The sequence below is a fragment of the Mytilus galloprovincialis genome, chromosome 14, assembly GCF_965363235.1.
Source record: "Mytilus galloprovincialis chromosome 14, xbMytGall1.hap1.1, whole genome shotgun sequence".
NCBI classification, from domain to species: domain Eukaryota; kingdom Metazoa; phylum Mollusca; class Bivalvia; order Mytilida; family Mytilidae; genus Mytilus; species Mytilus galloprovincialis.
The window spans coordinates 41261815-41282460 of record NC_134851.1 but is presented as its reverse complement, the minus strand read 5'-3'; the positions used below and the strand labels follow the sequence as shown (position 1 = coordinate 41282460).

Below are 20646 nucleotides of genomic sequence, written 5' to 3'. Positions count from 1 at the left end.
ACTGCGTCTGTTTAATGCATAGTTCTGTAATGTTGAGCACTGCGTCTGTTTAATGCATAGTTCTGTAATGTTGAGCACTGCGTCTGTTTAATGCATAGTTCTGTAATGTTGAGCACTGCGTCTGTTGAATTTATGGTTCTGTAATTTTGAGCACTGCATCTGTTTGAGTTATAGTTCTGAAACGTTGAGCACAGCGTCTGATTAATTTATAGTACTGTAATGTTGAGCACTGCGTCTGTTTAATTTATTGTTCTGTAATTTTGAGCACTGTGTCTGTTAAATTTATAGTTTTGTAACGTTGGGCACTGCGTCTGATTAATTTATAGTTCTGTAATCTTGTGCACTGCGTCTGTTTAATCTATAGTTCTGTAATGTGGAGCACTGCGTCTGTTTAATTTATAGTTCTGTAATGTTGAGCACTGCGTCTGTTTAGTTTATAGTTCTGTTATATAAATAAAAACTGCGTTTGTTTTATTTATAGTTCTGTATTATCGAGAACTGCGTCTGTTTAATAATTGAAAAGTTCGATACTATGTTTAACATTGTGTCTTTTTTAATATTCAGTTCTGTTATTGCTTAATTTGAATTTGTTTTACCTAACGTAAACGTGTTTAAGTAGAACGTTGTTTGTCTTTTGTCACAGTTCGTATTTTGAATTGGCGTTGTCCGTTTGTCTTTGACTTGTTAGTATTTCATTTCCCATTTGGTCACGTTCAACTTTCTTCTCTGTGAAATTTTCTTTTTGATACCAGAAGAGCAGAAATAATGAAAAATGGGGATACAATAGTGCGAATGAAATACTTTATGTTAAAGACAGACTTCTACATGGACAAACAATAAATGACGAGGAGACGGATAATTGTCAATAAAGCACTACACACTACATGGGAAATTACAGATTGAGAAACATTTTTTTCAATTGATCTGAAAACTAAAGATTTGAATAGTTCATTTACAAGGTACACGGTTAATTCTTATCAAAACATTCTGAACGAGATAAATACAGTTAGATTTTATACCGTACCTTTTCTATAGAAAATGATTCGCGCAGTATGTCTAAGTTTTGTTTGTCTTTGTTTTACAATAAGCCATGTTTACGGAAAACTGGAAAACTATAGAATTGATTTAAAAATAATTTATATAGAAATGTTGGAATTGCTTGAAACCGATCATAAATTGGATAATGTCAGGAACTTAATGCCCGGCTATACAATCTCGAAACAACAGTCACTATCCAAAACCCATATTCAAGATTTAATGACCGATAAGAAACTTGCCATAGAATACTGTCGGAAACTGGAACGTCTTTTGAAAAGAATGATTGAAAATAATTTTGTTAGGAAACGTTCCGATCCAAAGGAGTATGGTGTGAAAAAAAGTAATATTTTTCGACATCAAAATGTGGATAAGCAGAAAAATACGGATTATAAAAGTTGAATTGTAGATGGATCGGCCAAATACATCGTTAATCCTAAATCGAATGCATTTCAACTCTCGGAAAGATGAGGTTTTGATACCGTCATTTCGATATCTTGATATAATTGTCGATTATAAACTTAAATTTAGTACGTTTGTAAAGATTACCAGTACAAATCAATGTTCAGATAAAATTTTAAAACAAACTTCATGTATATTGGCAATTTAATTTTTCTAATTTGGGTGATTTTCAAAAGTTATCCGTTTTAGTTTAAGATTTGATGTTCGTTGCACAAAGCGGCATAACTCGTGCATTCTGGAGATTCTTTTAACTGATCTTTATCATTAGTCCCCTAGAAAAAATTAAACAAATGAAAGTTTTCGAAATCACTTAAAGGCACAGAATAATACTGTTTAATTAGTATTTGGTTAAGTTTGGATGCAGATAGAAACTTGTCAACAGTTTTTTTAGCAATTCCTTTCTGACCTATTTCTAAGTAAGCCTTGGTCGGAGATTACTCTGACGTCCAACCACTGTTTTGCCAGACAAGCTGGGACCGTGGGACATCAGAGCTCGTTCCATATCAAATAGTGGATATTTAACCATCCAAAATAGATGCGCTGCGTCGTCGCTTCTGGTGACAACAAACGGCATTTGAATTATATAAATCGGGTATCAATTTGTTAATTTTTCATGTATCTTTTCATATATGTTTTTCATCTACCTGCTTCCCTTTATTTTCTCACACGAAGATAGTTTTCACAGTGACCGATCGATTCTGGCATTTAAACTTTCATTTTGAAAGATTGTCATGTGATCACGAGAAAAAACCACAATGGTCAATATGAACACATAATCTAACACCTCGTTTATTTACGATGCAAGTAATCTAAATGTCAGAGAGCTTTCGATTGCTATTGTGGTTGGTACTAAATGCTGAATACCGATCTCATGTAAAGGAGGTGAAATGTCGTAGTTGGCTACTAAATGTTAGATTTCGATCTCATATAAAAGAGGTGAAAAAAGTATAAATATTTGCATAATTGAGTCTCGAGACCGCGAAGTTTTTCGTAATTTGACGTCCAATTTAAAAATAAAAGTAAAAATGTCTGAATCGATGGGAAACAGTGAAAACTGTCAGTATATAAGAAAATAAAGGCTGACAGGTAAATGGAACTTACACATATGAAAAGACAGATAAAAAAGGAACAAATTGATACCTGATTTTATGTAATTCCAAAGCCGTTAGTCGGCACCAGAAGCGACGACGTAAAGCATTTATTTTGGATGGGCAAATATCCAATTTGATATGGGACGAGCTCTGATATTGTACGTAAGAGTAATCGCGGACTAAGTCAACCGCAAAATCAAATGTTACTGTTCGAGGTAAAGGAATCATATTCTTGTATTATCTATACGTCTCTCATTTTTTAAAACGTCTCCTTTTACCAACAGATAAAACTGACAGCGATGGACGTGCGCATACATAGGAATGGTGGTGATTGCTCTGTAAGTGGGATCGTTGTGGCCAAGGTTACCAAACATGCCAAACATGATTCGGTCTTTGTGCGCGTCTATTCTTAATATACTGGTGATGGATATATTCGTAGTTACGAGAATGGTTGTCCATCATTCTTTTAGCTGGCTACTATATTAAACTCAATGAAGTAATGATAATTCGAAAAGTAACAATTCGAAATAAAAAAAAATGAGAATTAAAGAATAGTTTCTGATTTGATCGCTCTGATGCAAAGACGTTCTTGTCACGGAAAATAGCCACGTTTGAATAATATTACTGTGATTCAATGAGGTCTCAAATGTCATCTTATTCTGATTATATAATTAACTTTAAAAATTGGTCCACTACATAAAAGAACGAAATTTGGTATACATTCCAATGATATGACCGTCTTTTGAAAAGAGGCGAACGATACCAAAGGAATATTCAAACAAATAAGTCGAAAACAAATTGACAATACCATGGCAAAAATTTTAAATTGACCAAAAGAGAAACACCAGTTACTTTATACAAAACACAACATAATCAACAGCTGCACCATGGACGCATGATACGTGCGTCGTTTTATTCAATAATCATAAAGAGTTTCTGAGATACAGCGCAACATTTTAAAACAACACATTTTTGAACAAAAAAACACAATAACTATTACATAAAATTTAGAATCATCACCAAAAAGTATACAGATCTTAAGATTAATATAACTAAGAAGTGTGCAAAGTTTTAAGCAATAATCATAAATTGTTTTTGAGATACGGCGCGACATGTGAACTACCTCCTTTAAAAAAAACTCAAATATTTCCAAAATTCAAATCTAAATAAAAAAGAATGTAAACAGATCTTGCGATTAATATAACTAAGAAGTGTGTAAAATTTCGAGCAATAATCATTAATTGTTTTTGAGATACGTCGCGACATATAGAAAATACCTCTCCCCCCTTTTTTTTTTTACAAAATACTCAATAACTCAAATATAAAATTTTTGGTTTTAGTTACAATGTCCCGTACCTCAAAAAGTGTAATCTAATTTTCACCAAAATGTATACAGATCATTTGACTATCATATACATTTGTAATAAGAAACAATAATATTAAGTTTCATAATATTTGGTTAAGTCGTTCTCAAATTACATTGCGACATGTTTACGCCGGACAGACGGACAGATGGACGGTCAGACAGACGGATGCCGACATTTTAAGCCATAATACGTCCCGTCATTTTTTTAAGGGCGTAGGATTTAGCAACACAAACCCCACTGAAAACCGGGGGCGATGAAGCTAAAGTGCATTGGAAGGCTAAGCATATCCTGCTCAAAAGGCTGTAGGACAGGGATTTTAACAATGAAAGATCATTGTACGACCTTCAACAATGAACAAAACTTAAACCGTAAAGCAAGCAAGCAATATTATGAAACATTTCAAAAGAGAAAACTATCTTAAGCTAGTCATATATGACACAAATCAAATGAGATATGAAGAAAGCAACCAACAACATTCATTGTTATTCGACAATACTAGTATACAAAACCAAAATCAAAAAGATAAAGTGCATTTCCGTCAAACAGATGCTACACGTTTAATAAAATGTGTCCCGGTCTTCATTTTACTAAACTCATTTATCATAAGTTATAAAACTTAAGCGTTGAATAAAACATTTGTTACCGATTTCAGTGCGTATACCATGTTCTCCTTGATTGACTTACATCAGGTAAAATCACTGTGTCTAAACCACAACGGCAAAATTTGATCGGACTCGATGGTATCTAACATCCGGCACAATGACGGAACATTAATAGACAGAAGAAATATATGTTTCTCCTTATTTTCTTATTTTTTCATGATATCGAAGAATATATATACATATACAAATATTTTCTATTGTGACATGCAATATTTTCTACAACCGTTCTATATTAACGGAGAAATATGTAAAAATGCATGTCAAAATGACGAATTGAGTGAACCTTGCCTCGAAATTGTTTAATTTCTCGCTAAATTATTCACATTGTACGGAAAGGTACGGGAAGATAGATACTGACATGGAGATTACAAAACTAGTCATTATAAGCATCTCAATACTTGTATTTCTGTGTATGGAACGAAAGAAATGGGTCATGTCAAATTAAAATACACCGGTTTCGTCTTTGTTGTTTCTACACAATCACCCGGTTTCGTCTATATATATCATCCGGTTTTTTCTTTTTTTTTTAAACCAACAATGTATGAGAAGCAACGTTAACACAGATCTAAACATTGTCTTTCGAAAGGATTTAAATTTATATGTATTATAAAGTAAACTTGGCGTTGTTTAATTTATTTACACAGTTAATTATAGTAATACACATTTTCCTAATGAAAGGCATATCCGTTATTTCACTGATCTCCAAACTAATTTTAAATGGAATATAAATACTCAATAGCAAACACTGATATCTAATCATTTTTTTAACATTAACATTATGATATCTTTTTATATAGGTTTTAAGATACATCGCAAAATGTGAGCCCTCCTTTTTTTTTTTAACAAAAAAATGATGAATAACGCGTAATAAACAAAATTTAAAACATGACCAAAAAGTATGCAGGAGTTAAAATTAATATTACTAAGAAGTGTGTAAAGTTTGATGCAATTTTTATACATCGTTTAGAGATATGGTGCGACATGTTAAAAAAGCACACTACTGTTTACTTACAAAGTCATGTAACTCAAAAGGATTTAATTTGATTTTCACTAAAAGGTTTACAGATCGTTTGACCATTTCAAGAATTAAGTTTCCCAAGAAAAGCTGATAAGCTGTTCTCAAGTTACGATGCAACATGTTTACGCTGGACAGAAGGATAGACAGATAGATAGACGGGCGGATGGACAGAATGACTGATAGATGGAGGAACGGACGGATGGAAGGAAGAACAGACGGACGGACAAACGGATGTATACATTAATACGTTCTGTCAAAATTGTGACGGGCGTGTAAAAACGCAATGAAATGAAAAAAAACCTTAATTAAAGGTCAATAAGTTTTATAAGGATATCGGCCAAGTCGATTTATTTGTACATCTGCTTGACTTCCCATTTTTCAACATTTTGAAGATAATCGTCTTGCCCTTTCAAATTGTCCATGTCTACGGCTGTGTTTAAATAATTGACATCATGCACTTGCATGCCCCCCTTTGTGTATTCCTTGGCCATGACGGCCACCTTGGTTGACAAGCGGGGTCACAGTAGCTTTGTAAAACTAGATAACCAAATTATAATTAAAAAAAAGACATATGATTTTAAATAAGGTTTGTTAAATGCAGCCTTGTAATTTTAGATGTGAAAATTTATGTAAAAAATGTATTGAAGATAATTAACGAGAGTCGACCAGTGCCGAGTGATGAAAAAATACTTTTCCTGTTAGGTCAAGTGAGCTAAAAACAACCAATAATTCCATACAAAATTACACCGTTCCTGAATTGCAAAAAAAAGGTGTAACAACTGAAAATTGCAAATTTCACGAACCGGATAGCTTGATCGGACATAGCAAACAACCATCTGTTTCAGGGAGATGCTTAAAATATATTGACGAAACTTGACTTTTACAAACGCATAACTGATTTAAAGAGTAATCGCCATTTAGCACTGTTCAGACAGCGTGATTGCTGTCAATTATGATTTGGTCAGTTTATGTCCATACTTTTAAGCATCCTTTTGATTTGAGTTGTTGAAATCAACATCATATATATTTTTGAAAAAATGTATCTAATCAGTACTGGTATAATTTCAGGCGAAGTGAACATGACTGAACTTGGTTTTCCTGGCACAGGTATCAACGCACAGTAATCCAGGAATTTATTGTCCTGATATAAGCTACTAATTTTTTCGAAGATGAACGTAGATTGATTTGTTAATTACTTAGTTCCCTTTTCTATTTATATCTTTTGGGTAGATGTACGCACTATACGCCGCTGTTAACCCGCCTAATGTATCCCCGACCCATTCCTATAGGATCATTGTTTATTTAAGATTAGTAAGGTAATATATACAAAGCCTTGAATCAATTTAATCCTATTGAAATACATTACATAGTTCTCTTTTCTGGTCACATGTTTCGGGTAGACGTACGCCATATACACAGCACTAAACACGCAAAAAAAAAACCCTGCTAAACGAGGTACGGTATAATGTGTAACCATAAAGGCAACTATATAAGCGACAATACATTTGTTATGACCCATTTATTATTGTAATCACAAATTGATTAGCTACGCAGTCTTAAAATATGTCTTTCTTTGTATCAACATAAACACATATTCGATTTAAATTTACGTGCCGATTCAGTCGAATCACCTTTGGAACATTTAAATAATCTCCCTTTAATTGAATGGGAATTTCCACTGAAAACGAAAGTAATTTAAAAGTGCATCGGTTGATAAAAAACAAAAGACACAGTTTTATGTTTTAAACAAACTTGATAGGTAAGTTTAATCTAACAATTATATTCAAAATGGAAAAGTGAAACTTCTTATGATAACGATGACAATAGAAATCGTTTGTTTACGTCGGTAACCAAGGCTAATTATAGTAGATGTCAATCTACGATTTCGAAAATAAAACATAAAAAGTGTATATGTTATGATTATTTGAAAACTACATGCAAAGCCATTTTGAGGTGTTTTCATATTTAATCCAGATACTGGATTGTCTGTGTTTTTTTTCCCTTTTTTAGCCACGGCGTTGTCTGTTTATTTTCTTTTTCATCCACGGCGTTGTCTGTTTATTTTCTATCTATAATTTTGAATATTCCTCTGTATGGTATCTTTCGCCCTTCATTTGTAGTATACGGACATTTTCAAGAAAGACGTTATTCGTTTCTGAATTATGATATAGAGAAATGGGGACATTATAATGAACACGCAAACACTAACGCTGTTTTCATATACCAATTCTCCCTTTGAATTTGCTTATAGTTAATTCACATCAAAAGTGACAGTATTAATATCTGATAAAGATGTTGACCGTTTATAAGTTTTCAAACAAGAGGGGGTGGGGTGACCCCCTAGGGACTTTCCTTTTATTTCATTTCATTTGTTTTATTGTCCCCTACAAGAAAATATATGGTTTAGGGGTGGGGATCTTGACCATTTACAAGATAATAGTACATTCTCAAATTGAACGGGGTGGGGGTGACCCCCAGGAACTTCCAGTTAATTTCATTTGATTAGTTTTATTGTCCCCTACAAGAAAATATATGGTTTAGGGGTGGGGATCTGGACCGTTTACAAGATAATAGCACATTCTAAAATTGAACAGGGTGGGGGATGACCCCCGGGGACTTCCATTTAATGTCATTTGATTTGTTTTATCGTCCTATTCAAGAATATATATGGTTTAGGGGTGGGGATCTGGACCGTTTACAAGATAATAGTACATTCTCAAATTGAACGGGGTGGGGGTGACCCCCAGGAACTTTTATTTAATTTCATTTGATTAGTTTTATTGTCCCCTTCAAGAATATATATTGTTTAGGGTGGGGATCTGGACCGTTTACAAGTTAAAAGCATATTCTCGAATTGAAGGGGGTAGGGATGACCCCCCCCCCCCCAGGGACTACCCTATATTTCATGTGATTTGTTTTATTGTCTTTTAATCATTTCTGAAGACTGCATGTATCTATCACTTACAGTTTTCAAGTTATATTCATTTGAAAATTTTAGAAAATAAAATCCCATAGGGTTCTATAGTAGACCCCTCCCTTCTTTCTGCCCCCCAAAATACCCGAAAATAGACCTCAAATGAACGATTGATGGCTCACCAAGACATATTAGTCTAACATTTTATGAAACCATAAGTAAATCTGACAAGTAGTTTTGGAGAAATGCTGCGGACAAGTTCATTTTTAAAGTGGCGGAAGAAGAAGAGGAAGAAAAGGAAGAAGAAGAATAATAAAAATAATCGGAACTGAGCAAAAACAATAAGTCTCCAAACTTTGTTTGGGAGACTTAATTAAAAAGGGGGAAGGATATTAAAAATCGAAAAAGTAACGAATAAGGAATAGGGAATGAGTAACGAATAGGTAACGAATAGGGAATAGGGAATAGGTAACGAATAGGTAACGAATAGGGAATAGGGAATAGGTAACGAATAGGAAACGAATAGGGAATAGGGAATAGGTAACGAATAGGGAATAGGGAATAGGTAACGAATAGGGAATAGGGAATAGGTAACGAATAGGGAATAGGGAATAGGTAACCAACTTGACGTCCATCCAGTCTTGACAATTATAGACTATTTGTTATAATACTGACTTCTGACTCCGCAGTTGATATCTTTTAAAAAGGTCATCGACTTTGCCGGTTGGAAATTCTGGTACTCCTTCAAGTGAAAGCAACGTAAAAATATAAAAGCAAGCTTTCAATTGGCCCAAATTTAGTGAATAGTAAACCACTCCCCCTAAAAATTTAAAAAAAAATGAAAATATGAACCGATTATGTATTTGATTTTACTTCTTTAGGTAGCTCTTACTTGACCGAGTACCAGGATGTCCTACCACAGAGATTGTAACCTGTCGAAAAGTTATACAATCCGATGTCAAAAGTCGGTAATATGAAAATAATCAGTCTATTGAAGAGTAAAATTGTAAATTTGGCGGTTACAATGTAACTGTAGATATTAAATTACTTTGAAAACTACTGTTGAATCTTTATTTCCGACAGAAAGATTACCAATTATACAACTTCAATACTCGCAAGAAAAATTTTAAGCGAAATTTCTATCAAAATAAAATGCAAATATTACTATCAAATATAAATCAATCAAAATGATCAATAATTTTATTAAAGAAAAAATTACTAGCCGCGACAAGGTCGAATTGTACGGAAGCGTATTAGCGCCACACATTTTTTTTTTAAATTTTTCTTCCTATGTTTGCGTTATAACGCAAACATTTGCGTTATAATGCATACTTTTGCGATATAACGCAAACCTTTGCGTTAAAACGCAAACATTTGCGTTATAACGAAAATAACGCAAACATTTACGTTATAACGCAAACCTTTGCGATATAACGCAAACCTTTGCGTTATAACGCAAACATTTGCGTTATAACGCAAAAATCTTGATTTCAATTATTCATTAAGTTTTGTATATATGTCCGTCTGTCATTCATTCGGATGTGATTTACTAGTAGATAAAAAAGAAACATACATACAAGGCCAAATCATTATAATAAATATGCATAGGAATAATTGAATACTTGAAGTGCAATTATACATAAATTAAGACTGATTTGTGCATCAGAAAAGTAATAATTTAACAAGAACATAGATATAGTTTTGTATATAGTCATATTTAAATTGAAAGATCAAAAAATAATGTCATACAATTGTGAAACCTCCAAGTCAAATAGACAAAATGATCTTTCTGCTTTAAAATGAATTATTAATAAGGAAACTTTTTTTTTTATCTCAGAATATGATCACGATTCTTTGATAGAAAGTCATTGAATTTTCATTTCAATATAATGAAGTATTTTTAAGATGACTGGGTAGCAACTTGAATAGAGAGAACATAATTTTATTAATAAAGCATCTTCATTCTATACATTTATTGCCAAAGGGTAGCTTGTTTGAATCTAACCTACTTTACACATTTCTCAAACGAGAGCTTACTTTGGAAGTATATTTATATTCGGTTATAGCTATATTAGCAGGGTTGATTTTTTTCTTAGGTATAACCTCAATTTACTCATTTTTCTTTGTAATATATATACTAGTAGAAACATGGATATCGTTTTTGGGGACCTTTATAGTTTGTTGTTTAGTGTGAGCCAATGCTCTGTGTTGAAGACCGTACTTTGGCCTATGATGGTTTACTTTTACGAATAGTTACTTAGATGGAGAGTTTTCTTATTGGCACTCATATCACATCTTTTATATTATTCTGCTCATTATTAGTCAATGATATGATCTAATTATTCAAGCGTTTTACTTTGCAATAACTACAAAGGTGATAAATTTTAATACATACAGCCTCCTCCATTAATAACTACTGTTTCCTTTGAATCTTAAATACGAAATGCCCAACGTCAAACGCAAATATGTTTTTATTTTTCTGGACGAACTTTTGATAAATAACAATTCCCTCTCCTCAAACAGATAAATAAATTTAAAAAAAAACAATGCATAATCCCGGGAATTGAATCTATATCTGGGTCTTGAAAATGTACGTTGGTCCCATTGCAAAAATCAAATGATGTTTATACTTGAGGTAATCGTTAGTACAACTGATAAAAATGTCAGAGTCTTATGTAGACGAAACGCGCGTCTGGCGTATAAAATTATAATCCTGGTACTTTTGATAACTATTATGTACTAGTATTATTTAAATAAATAAAAAAAGAAGAGTGTGTTACTGTTTGGATTAAGCAATAATTATAGTAACAATGCGAGTATTCTTTTGTATGTTTCGGAAATAAGTGCGGCATCTGTTGTCTCTTTGAAACATTACCCGTTTCCATTTTCTAATAGTTCTATCTAATATATTTTTAAAATTTGGCTTGTTTTTAAGTACAAGCATAAACAAATGGGAAACTTTCATAAATATCGATATATATTGCATGACCTAGACTTCTTTTATAATTAAGTAATTTTTAAAAGTATATAATACATTAAACACATATTATATGATCTATTATAAAATGGTCTGTGAACATATAAAGGATTATTCAGATAATCATGACACAGCAAGTTTTAATTTCACAAATAATACCTGAATAGGTAGGAATTCTATATCTTATATTTTAAATTCATATGTTCCCCGACATGAGAACACCCTCAGGGTTACAATCAATTAATTGATCTTTCGATCTGCAGTTAAGTGACAACCGCATCCCCTTTATATGGGGAATTGACAATTCGATGCCTTGTGTATAGATAGTGCATCGCTCTCTGCACGTTATGAAACTGCAGAACTCCTGGGGCCTATTGCAAGGCTAGATTTTTGTTTCTTTCCAAATATATCCTCTTGTTCCAGTGGCCGTCCAAATTTTTCGCATTTTTATCCCGATCAACCTCAATCACTGGACTAAATCATTATAAACTTGTCTTCGTTCTAAACATATGTTATGATATTGTAATTATTATGTTTATTTATGTTGGCCTAATTTGTGTTGTATGGCCTGATAGTTGTTTACCAAATAATCTTATAACTGTGCAGTTTAGAAAGTTCCAGAATGATCCTTATAAAAGATGCGTAATTTAAACTTCTACGTTATTCCAGAAACTTCCGTTGTAACTTTCCAGGATTTTCCACAATGTTCCATTATAGAGTGTTCTAGAATTTTCCATGACAACACTATATATACAGACACTAAAGTTAAACTCTCATAATTAAACTTGGACATAGACATTGATAGACATTAGTATTCACAGCATTTGGATTGACACTTTTATTCTACAAACAACATCATACTGGATTGTGACATTAGTAGTGAACGTAATATTCAAATTGGATTCCGAAAGATTTCCGGATACAGATAAAGATAACAGATTGGACTCATATTTTGACAGTTAAGTTAACAGTAATATTTGTGTAATACCTTTTGTAAACTTTTGTATATTAAATATTGTTAAATTTTACTATTGATTTGTGTCTTTTGTTGGCTACAATTTAAAGGCGATTTCTGGCCGTAACACATACATGAACTATTTGCTACTGGACGTAAAAAAATATTAATCAATAATTCATTAAAATGGGCTACTTTTACAAATAGTGACTTGGATAGAGTTGTCTCATTGGCACTCATACCTCATCTTCTTATATCTACATACTGATTTAAATGGAAAATGCAGAACTCTAAGTTTAGTCTATAAAATATTTTCAAGTTCTAATTCCTGACATAACATTTGAAACAGTTGTACATATTTTTAAATATTTTTCACAAATAAAACCTAAATGGGAAGTAATTCTGTATTTTTTATTTCAAATTTCTATTTTTATTCGACACAAAAACATCATTAGGGAGGTTAAGACATGTTGTCATATCTGTGTCTTCTCCCGGCAATCAGGCATCATGGTGACCAAGTGGTCTAGAAGCTATACCACTAGGCTGTGAACACTCTGGTTGTGAATCCGCACATGGCAGATGTTTTCGATTCCAATTTAAATTGGCAAGGATTTTATGCTGAGGGTCTGTGGTTCTCTTCAATTTAACCCCCCTTTTTTTTCTCCTTATTAAAACAGCTTAATCCGACGAAATAGCCAATAAGTGCTTAAATTGATAATAATTTTAGAAATATTTCGACCGGCAGTAAAGCGGAAATAATTGAAAGATCTTGAAAAGTTAAATCCGAGGGCTCTTGTATAAACCGTTTTACAACTCTGAGGGATTCTAAGGTAGCCTGTTGCGTGGCTGAATTGCTATCTCTATCCAATACAGTAAACCAACTAATTTAAGCGAGCGATTTATTCTCTTGGCGTTCGTCAGTAAAATCATACTCGTATATTAATCGCCGCGAATATGTAAAAATAGGATCTTTCATTTTTTGACCACATCAAGTAGTTTGAAAATCGTCAAAGTAAATCGTTGCGTTGTGAACTTGAAAGATCTAAACGCGAAAAAAAGTATCCGCAAAAATAAGTAGGTTACAAGCACACCCTTCTTGTTCCAGTGGAAGTCCAAATTTTCCGCCATTCATCTCGATTCACATATACTACATGACTTATTCATTGTTAATTTGCTTTCGTCCTGCACATGCACGAAATATTTGCCACTGGTCAATCAATCGTTCATTGAAATGAACCACATATTTACGAAAAATGCAGAGTTGTAACTTGAAGTGTAATCTATAAAATATGTTCATTTTCTAATTCTTATTTAATCTGATTTATGATTTTTAATCTTATATTTATCCTGAAAACAATGTATGGAAGAAATATTTTGCGAACGCATATAAAAGTATTGCCATTTTTTTTCTGATTAAAAAAAGTAATGATTTCCTTATCATATTTATTACCTACATGCACTGACAACAATGAATTTTGTTCATCCATTTTAGAAATACTTATGAAAAACATCTCATTTCATATATTTTACAGTAGCGGGTGAAGTTACGGAGGCAAGTATGAGGCGCTTCGTAGGCGCATCCTTGCCGAGGTACCTGGCGCTGACGTCGTAGGGTCAAAGGGTCACAGGAGTATGTATAGTTTACAATATAGAAATATAGGAAAATATATATGACGAAAATTATATACAGTGAAACCTGTCTAATCCATACTATGTTTTTAAATAAGTCAAGTCATATAAAGTTTTATTTGTTATGAACCTGATTATAAAATCGAACTTTTACCAGAACCGAACACAATCTCAAGTCCCGAAGCGGTTAGGTTCAGACAGGTTTCACTTTACCTCAGATTTACAATCATACAATGTCCGGAGATGAGAAGTGCAAGACAAGATCCTAGGCCAAAACAATATACCTTGGAATTTTATACAAAAGGTATCTTGATATTTTCGGTTTTATTCTGTCAAATATTGGTAAATACTTGTAGATGTAAACAAATTGCTTAAAGGCGTTCTCCTTTTTTTGTTTTAGCGAGACGAGATATTCCTTTGGTGCAGACATAATCAACCTTTTAAACTAGAATGATAACGACGTAAACTATAAAATACAACTTGCGAAGAAAACAAAATAAAACAGACACGAACCAACAACAACCACTGAACTGGAAACTCCTGGCTTGTGACATGCACTTAAACATTATTGCGGGGTTAATATAAAAAAGAAGAAGATGTTGTATGATTGCCAATGATACAACTGTCAACAAAGAACCAAAATGACACAGAAATTAACAACTATAGGTCATCGTACGGCCTTCAACAATGAGCAAAGCCCATACTGCATAGTCAGCCCGAAGTGACAATGTATACGTAAAACAATTCAAACGAGAATTCTAACGGCCTTATTTATATAAAAAAATGAGTCATGTTTGTGAGCAATCAACCCTCTCCCTAACCCGGGACATTGGTGTAAAAGTACAACATAAGAACTGATACCGTTTTACAATATTTGTTGACGATGACATTTCTTGGTGTCCATTGACAAATATTTCAAATATATCTTGGACGTACATGAATTAAGATCAATTATTAAATGTTTTGCAATTTTGCATCCGATGCCTCATGTAAAGAGAGTACCCCAGTAATTGCACGTTAAGAACCCTTGTAACAACTCTTTGAGGGGTCCATAGGTTGCCTGTTGCAAGGCAAAATGTCTGTCCCTATCCAATATACCCTCATTTTCCAGTGGCAGTCCAAATTTCCCCTACCATCATCCCAAATGGCCTCTCTTGTGACAAGACCTACCGATTGTATTTATTGTGAACTTGTTCTCGTCCTGAATATGCATGAAATATTTGTCAGTGGACGTTAAGCAAACAAACAATCAATCAATCAATTTTGCAATTTTGGTAAAATATTATAAATAACAGAATATCTTCCTTTTCCAACCAGACGTAACTGGCAGCGTACATGTACATCCCATAACAAGCTAGACACGTGCAATTTTCTTCCTAGTTTTTGAAGCATTTTTAAATAAATATCCCTTTCTTGTACTTTTCGAATTAGTTTATCAAACTTTTTCAAACAAAAGACAAAAACAAGACCAAAACTTGTGTATTTTAAAAAATTGAAGCGGTTCCTGATAGATGTAATTTTATACTTTTTCCCACATATCATAATTTATTTGTTTCAAAGTGAAAGATAGAAATCCTAAGGGAAAAGAATTTGTTATTATTCTATAAATGGCAATATCATAATCCGAATTAAAGTTTGAAATAAATGCCAGGGAAAATGACCAATCGTCTTCGAGAGAGATCAAAGAGAAATATTGCGTAAGATGAGTAGCGATTTTTAGAATCAATTAACTACATGTATCATCTGTACCCATTACTTCAATATAATGCAGTATATCATATTGGGTTTTTCGTTCATTGTTTGTAAATAACCGCGCTTGGATGTTTATACGTTTGCCATTTATTGGCCTGTTTAAAAAAAACTACATGTATGTAGCATATATGTTTTATTCATCGTTGAAGGCTGTATTGTGACCTATAATTGTAAACCTCGAATTTTATGTCAGTTAACTTAGTCTCTAGTGGAGAGGGGTTTCACTGGCAAACATAACACATATTTTTATTTCTCTAATTCTATGGAAATATATCCCTTTCAGAACCCATTGTATAAAACAATTTAATCAACGTGTGGTTGCCTGAATGTGATCTCAGATGATGATTGGCTGAGTGAAAAGGTCACAACCTTTCTCAGCTCCCGGAATTATCAAAGTGTTCTAACAGATGTTAATGCAATTGACAATTGACTGGAAAGTACAAGTCACTCGAAGGGGATGTTTAGTTTAGAAATTTGATCTTTTGATAATTAGAGAAACTGATCATTAGATAGTAACGTGTTGATGGTCGGATTAATCAAATCTCGATAGTTCAATTATAAATTTTTCAGTCCGAGCTATGGCGAGGACTTTAAATTCGATAATTTAACTATCACGATTGGATATATCTGATAACTCACTTGTATCAATGTAATACTCTATATTTATACACATGATATATATATTTTTTTATTTTTTTTTTAGCTTCATTTGAAATTACGATCAATGATAAAGAGGTTTTTTCTAAATTGAAGTTGAAAGGATGGCCAATCGAAGAGGATGTTTAGTTTAGAAATTTTATCTTTTGATCATTAGAGAAACTGATCATTAGATAGTAACGTGTGGATTACCGAATTTATCAAATCTCAATAGTTCAATTATTAATTTTTCAGTCCGAGCCTCGGCGAGGACTTTAAATTCGATAATTTAACTATCACGATTGGATAAATCTGATAACTCAGTGACACTTGTATCAATGCAATACTCTATATTTATTATTTATACATATGATAGATATATTTTTTTTTATTTATTTTAGCTTCATTTGAAATTACGATCAATGATAAAGAGGTTTTTTCTAAATTGAAGTTGAAAGGTTGGCCAATCGAAGAGGATGTAAGTTCGATTTCTTTTTTCATGTGTATTAGTCCAAGGTAGTTAAAAAATCTTTAACGTTGGACTCCACTTGTCCGTATGATTAAAGTGTTTGGTAGCCTTAGATATAAAAAAAAATGAATATAGGTGATCATAGGTTAACCGATAGAATTATGAACTGACGTCATGTAAAAGATAGTCAAAATATAACAAATAGATATTCAATAACGAAAAACGATGAACAGAGTGAGACTAACAGAACTTGTTATTCCCAACAGAGAAAACCGAAAACCGAGCAACACGAATACATGCAATAACCGGGATGGTCGCAGGCGCTTCGGACGGGTAATCAGATCCTGCTCCACATGCAAATGTCCTGTAGAGTAATGAAGATTTTATGCATTTGGCCATATACAGTCTTTTTCATTTAATTCCCGATTTGAACATTGACGTATATGTAATTGTCACCAAAAAACTATATCAAATAATTATCTAGATTGACCAGAATAACAAGCTAAGTTACACGATACCTGTTAGCCATGGACATATATATGTATAAAAGGCGATGGGATTGTAAAAATAAAAAAAATCAGAAATAATTTTGATTGTCACAGAAAATAAATGGATTCCAATGGTCTCTGTCTTCTATATGAATAGACCGATTAGAAAGCAAAAGACGAAAAAATTGCCACACATAGAAAAACATGACTAAATACATTATTTGTATGCAAAGAAGACGCTTAGCGGCAGTTATTCAAGGTTGCTTTTCGTTTCACAAGTAACCCTCTTTAAACATATCCACCAGTCTATACACAAACAGTTGAACGGTAGCTGAACAATTAACAAGTAGATATTAGTGTATAATATATAAAGATGATATGTCAGATGATATAAACCATACAACTGATGTATTCATTGCAATTTGATTTGATTTTCTGTGTTTTAACACCACTTTTAAGCACCGCTTTTGGGCTATTTCGTGGAAGCCAGTTTTTATTTGTTGAGGAAGCCGGAGTGTCTGGAAAAAGACCCCATCGACCTTCGATAGGAAAACTGACAATCCTAGTCAATTAAGATTGGAGTCGAGTGCACCTTATTGCAATTTGAATAAGGCAAAAAAAAAAACTTAGTTACGGTAGTCGGAGATTGAGCAGGACGAAACCATCATTTCAGAGCACAAAAATGAGATCTCCGTCGTTTTTTATGGCGTTATTGCTGTCGTTTTTCTATGTTAAAATGTTTTGTGTACGGTCTTTGTGTTGTTTTTTTTGCCATAATATGGTTAGTTTGTTTTTGACTTTTAAGATTGAATATCCCTTTGACATGTTTGCCTTTCTTTATCAATAAATTGCTGAAATACGACTTATATTTTTTTTTATGTTTCAGCTGATTGAGGTTATACGGCAAGCTGATCATGGCATGGAACCAACAGAATTATCAACGTGCAGGAAAGCTAGTTGTGTCATTTGTTAAACCGGTTGTGATTAAAAAGACGGACATCAAAATATTTGTAAAATGTAAAACAAAAATTCTACTCGCATTTGCCATTCATGTAGCTCATTGAATGAAAGAAGATGTAAAAACCAAACACTTAAACAAACGAAATAAAAAAGTGGAACTCTTAATAAAAAAAACAACAACAGAAAATTGAATATTTAATCTTTTTATACTAAACTGAGATTTTACGATACAAGGCAATAATTGTGTTTTAAATAAATTAGTTGAAGGCTATGGGGAAATAACCAATTTTATTTGCTAATTGGAAATTAAGCGGAATAAAATAATTTAAGACAGCAGAGAAGATAATTCTGTTTTAATTGGTTATTACTAACCGACTTAAATAAAAAAGTGAGCTATTAATCCTGTAAATATATGATGTCTCTAGTCTGGTCAAAGGGTCAGAGTGTCCTACTTAATTAAACGATAAATTGTTGAAATTAGATAAAATGTTTTCACGTGCAGAGAAATTTCACTTATGACCAATGCATCTTTCTTATTGGTCAATGATCTTGCGGGTCAGTACGAGTTCACGTGTAAGTGTATTGTGGTCACTTCCTTTTATCATCAGCATTTGATGTGTTAACTTGTGATTCTTATCAAACAATTTGTTCAAAATTATATGTGATTTTGTTTTTTGTTTTACCATCTTCTTTTTTATATTTATACATTTTCGATTGAAAAATCTCAAGTGTAGTATGAGAATCCTTTGCTCATGATCCCTTACAGAAATAGTTAGATATAAAACTTCGTATTTAGGAAGGATCCAGTGCTTCGTAAAAATGAACTTTAGTTTTGTTTGAATTTTCACTGGCCGGAATAAGATTTACACCTTTAATCATTTTTACCAGTAATATCTTAGTATATGATAATATGAACTTTTAACATTTCTGCTAAATGTGGAAACGTTTTACATAATAAAGTGATATGTGTTTGGTGTACATGTATGTGAATGTATTTTTTTTTCAAGTCATATATAATTGTATTCACGTCGCCAGAGTCCTCGGGTGGGGGATCCGCTCTTTCAGCCTTAGAGTGGATTTCAGATACACTCTTTCAGCCTAAGAGTGGATTTGTGGCAGATTTTTCTCCCCACCTTTGTTATTCTTTGTCATTTATTCAATTGTATTTTCGGCATTTTATGGTTTTGAATAAATGACCTTTTTTCGTCAGTTTAGTTTTTATATCATATAGCAAATCTAGCTCAGACTCTGGCTTGTGTATACATAGTATGTTTATGATATCTAGCTGTCTGTCTTAAAACCAATTTTATTTGCTAATTGGAAATTAAGCGGAATAAAATAATTTAAGACAGCAGAGAAGATGATTCTGTTTTAATTGGTTATTACTAACCGACTTAAATAAAAGAGTGAGCTATTAATCACTACACGAAAAGGCAGATTTACAACAATTTGGGCAATCATGTAAATGTTTGACAAATGTAACTACTATTCTGCCAGATATATTTTCGGACCTACTAATGTATATGTAAATGCATTATTCCTTTGGCATTATTTTGGACATTCTCAAAGATATGCTAAAGATAATTATTTTATTTCCATATCTTTATTTATATTCTAAAGATATGTAAAGATAGGCCTTATATTTGCATGCACTTACCAGGATAGGAGATGTATGCAAAGTTTAAAATTTACATAAATGTTTTACAGAGGTGTGGGCAGTTTTGAGAGACCGCGGTTTATAAAACATTTACAACCAATGTAAATGCTGTCAAATGTTTATGTTATATTTATAAACGTTTTTCGATATCGTTCATGCATGTAAAGAAATGTATTTTATTTACTAATACTTTCCAGTATTATAGTTATTTTGATAAATATCGATATTTGCAACATATCTTTACAGACGTATGCAAAGTTTTGAGAGACCGCGGTTTATAAAACATTTACAACCAATGTAAATGCTGTCAACTGTTTGTGTTATATTTGAAAACGTTTGTCGATATCGTTTATGTATGTACAGGAGTGCATTTTATTTACTTATACTTTCCATTATCATAAATATTTTGATAAATATCGATATTTGCAACATATCTTTACAGACGTATGCAAAGTTTTGAGAGACCGCGGTTTATAAAACATTTACAGCCAAAGTAAATGCTGTCAAATGTTTGTGTTGTATTTGCAAACATTTGTCGATATAGTTTCTGTATGTAAAGACATGTATTTTATTT

The 20646-nt window shown here is 32.6% G+C and overlaps 1 long non-coding RNA gene across 1 annotated transcript; it reads left to right on the top strand.

The window, feature by feature from the left end:
- The first annotated feature begins 7321 nt into the window (after positions 1 to 7321).
- Positions 7322 to 19517, top strand: LOC143059005 (uncharacterized). Its single transcript, XR_012973332.1, has 4 exons — positions 7322 to 7394; positions 14014 to 14111; positions 16900 to 16976; positions 18342 to 19517. It is a non-coding gene; the product is annotated as an uncharacterized LOC143059005 (long non-coding RNA).
- Positions 19518 to 20646: the final 1129 nt, after the last annotated feature.